Source organism: Dipodomys ordii, unplaced genomic scaffold (genome assembly GCF_000151885.1).
Source record: "Dipodomys ordii isolate 6190 unplaced genomic scaffold, Dord_2.0 Scaffold33, whole genome shotgun sequence".
Lineage (NCBI taxonomy): Eukaryota > Metazoa > Chordata > Mammalia > Rodentia > Heteromyidae > Dipodomys > Dipodomys ordii.
Genome location: NW_012267249.1, coordinates 2,243,131 through 2,246,977, shown reverse-complemented (window position 1 = coordinate 2,246,977; position 3,847 = coordinate 2,243,131). Strand labels below are relative to the sequence as shown.

General features: G+C 42.3%; 1 pseudogene; it reads left to right on the top strand.

Annotated features, from left to right (window-relative positions):
* Positions 1-2,031: 2,031 nt before the first annotated feature.
* On the top strand, positions 2,032-2,690 carry LOC105986027 (annotated as a pseudogene).
* Positions 2,691-3,847: the final 1,157 nt, after the last annotated feature.

Sequence of the window (3,847 nt, the reverse complement as noted above, 5' to 3'; positions counted from 1 at the left end):
ACAAAAAGGGCTGGGAATGTGGCTTAGTGGTAGAGTGCATGAAGCCCTGAGTTCCACATAAACAGAAAAAGCCAGAAGTGGCGCTGTGGCTCAAGTGGTAGAATGCTAGCCTTGAGCAAAAGATCAGGGATAGTGCCCAGGCTGAGTTCAAGCTCTAGACTGGCAAAAGAAAAGAAAAGAACAAAGAGCCAAGTGCTGGTGGCTTGTGCCTGTCATTCTAGCTACTCAGGAGGCTGAAATCTGAATGAAGTTTAAGGACAGCTGGAGCAAAAAAGTTCACTAGACTTCATTTCCAAACTAAAAATCAAAAAAGCAGAACTACAGATGGAGCTCAGTGGACAGTGCCAGCCTAACTCAAGGCCCTGAATTCAAACTGTAGTAGCACCACCACCATAACAGCAAAAACCAAATAAACAAAAAGAAAAAGTAGACAAAGGATTCTTTGGTGTGTGTTTGGGTATTGGGCTTGAACTTTGCTGGTTAACTGGAAATAAGAGTCTCACAGATTTTTCTTGCCCGGGCTGGCTGAGAAATAAACATTTCTCAAAAGAAATATATATATATATATATATATATATATATATACACACACACACATATACATATATATAGGCACTAATAGCCATTAAACCCATGAAAAAATGATGAACATTATTTGTTGTTAGAGAACTGTAAATCAAAACCACAATGAGCTGGGTGTCAGTGGCTTTCCTAGCTGTTCAGGAGGCTGAGATCTAGGGATCAATGCTCGAAACCAGCCCAGGCAAGAAAAAATCTGTGTGACTCTTATCTCCAATTGAACACCAAAAAGCCAGGAGTGGAACTGTGGCTCAAGTGGTAGAGCATTAGTCTTGAACAAAAAAGCTCAGGAACAATGCCCAGGTCCTGACCCCCCCCACACACACAATGGTATATCACTTCACACCAATTAAAGATATGCATAGTAGTAATAATAATGATAAGCCTGAAAATAAGAAATATTACCAAGGTTGTGAAGCCACCAGAATACTTAGGTATATGCGTAAGTCTAAATGTAGCTGTTCTGCTACTGAAGGTATAGATTCAAAACAACTGAAGGTTTATACTCAAAAACTTACATACATGGGTGAGGTAGCTCAAAGGTAGCTTGAAAAACCCTGAGTCAATCCCTACCTGTCCCCCACCAAAAAAGCCTTGTGTATAGATGTTGAAAGCAATATTATTCCAAGTATCCTAAAGTGGAAATAAGCTAAATGTTCATCAATGGATGAATGTACTAATGATATATATTAAGTTCATACAGTGGAATGTTATTCAGCCATAAAAAGGAATGAAGTAATGATATAGGCCACAACATAGATGAACCTTAGAAACACTTTGCTTAAAGAATCTAAACACAGGGGCTGGTAAGGTGGCTCAGTGGTAGAGTGCTTGCCTCGCATGCATGAGGCTCTGGGTTCGATTCCTCAGCACTACATAAGCAGAAAAAGCTGGAAGTGGTGCTGTGGCTCAAGTGGTAAAGCACTAGCCTTGAGCTTAGGGACAGCGCCCAGCCCCAGAGTTCAAGCCCCACAACCAACAAAAAAGAAAGAAAGAAAGAAAGAAATCTCTTCTATAAGCCGGGCGCTGGTGGCTCATGCCTGTAATCCTAGCTACTCAGGAGGCTGAGATCTGAGGATCGCAGTTCAAAGCCAGCCCGGGCAGGAGAGACCGTGAGACTCCTATCTCCAATAAACCACCAGAAAACCGGAAGTGGTGCTGTAGCTCAAGTGGTAGAGCGCTCGCCTTGAGCTGAAGAGCTGAGGGACAGCGCCCAGGCCCAGAGTTCAAGCCCCACGACCGACAAAAAAAAAAAAAGAATCTAAACACAGCACTTGGCTGTGAAAGCATAACAAATGCTTCCGGGGGTGCCAACCGGGGGTGGGGGGGTGGGGGTGGGGTCGACAGCAACCTGCTGGGGGATTCGTCTTTACCTCAAGTACGGTGGGGATATTCCGGTGGCCTAGAAACCCAGGCTTGCAAGATTGATCCTGCGAGGGAAAGGGGTTCGTCATGGCAGATGTATGCTATTAATACATCTCAATAAATTTTACCAGCAGTGTCATGTCTTATACAGTGTCCTGTATAAGAAGTTACCAAGTGAAGCTGGGAAGGTGGCTCAGTGGTAGAGCTTGCCTTGCATGCCTGAGACCCTGGTTTCGATTCCTCAGCACCACATAAGAAAAAAAAAGTTACCAAGTGTTGAAGGACTCCATGCTATTGTTGTGTCAGATAGAGATTGAGTACCTGTTATCAAAGTGGCCAATGATAATGCTCCCCAACATGCTTTGTGACCTGGTTTCCTCTCTATTTTTGCCCTTGCAACAGACCAAGGGAGCACACTTGGACTTGGAAAGAATAAAAGCATCATCGGTTACTATAACATCTACCAGGTAGTTCAGTTCAATCGTTTAACTCTTGTGGTGAGTTTCATAGGCAGTAGCAATGCCAACACAGGGCTAATTGTCAGCCTAGAAAAGGAACTTGCTCCATTGTTTGAAGAATTGATCAAAGTTGTGGAAGTTTCTTAATCTTATGGTGGTTTTGATGTATACCTTACCTTGTTATAAAAACACAAGTCAATCTAGCAATCTTTAGACAACAGTAATACTTTTCTCTGTATGTATGTAGGAAAGAACACCCTTTTCCACCTTATACTAAAGAATCAGCCTGTAGGTGTAATTTATAGACAATCAGTTATTACATTTACTTTTTAAGGTCTTTTCTTTAGAGAGAACTGGGGATAATGGGGATAATCTGAACTGGTTCAGTCTGTCACAGCTCTTGTGGAGTTAGTGCAGTCACCACATACGGATGGGATCCTGTTCAATGGATCAGAATCAAAATGGTGCATTGGTCCACATGAGCCATCGAGTGGTCTCTGTCATTCAGGACTCCCAGACTGCAAGGGCACGGCAGACCCTCTTATTGTGAATAATAACAAGGACATATTTTTCTTCCATTGTGTTTTATTTGCACTGAGTGTGAGAAGATAAAATGGCTTAGTAAAAGTAATAAAATCAGTACGATCACTAACTTTATATATATTTACATTGCAGTGTAGATATGTGTCACTAATGAGTTTTCTTCAGACGGTACTTCTCTTTAATGAAAAGGAAAATTATAGCTTACTCTTTTCTTCCTACTCTGCTCTCTATAACCAATCAGTGTTTTAATGATTGTTCTTTATAGAATTTAAATATGACTTGTTACTGAATCCTGTTTTCAGTATGTATATAAATGTGATAGTTTTAGCCATTTTTTCATACATGGGTATAAATAAAATAGTATTTAAAAAAATCCAAACACAAAACCGGGCGCTGGTGGCTCACACTTGTAATCCTAGCTATTCAGGAGGCTGAGATCTGAGGATCACGGTTCAAAGCCAGCCCAGGCAGGAAAGTCCGTGAGACTCTGATCTCCAATACACCACTAGAAAACCGGAAGTGGTGCTGTGGCTCAAGCGGTAGAGCACTCACCTTGAGCTGAAGAGCGCAGGGACAGCACCCAGGTCTAGAGTACAAGCCCCATGATGGACAAAAAAAAAAAGAAAAAAGAATCCAAACACAAACAGCTGTATGTTGTATGATAATTCATTGTCTGAAATAGTTCAAATGGGTGAATCTATTTTTTGGAGGGGGGTCTGGTTGTGGGGCCTGAACTTTGGGCCTGGGTGCTGTCCCTCAGCTCTTCAACTCAAGGCTAGCACACTACCACTTGAGCCACAGCGCCACTACCGGCTTTTTTCTTTTTGCTTATGTGGTGCTGAGGAATTGACCCCAGGGCCTTAGGCATGCAAGGCAAGTACTCTACCACTGAGCCACCTTCC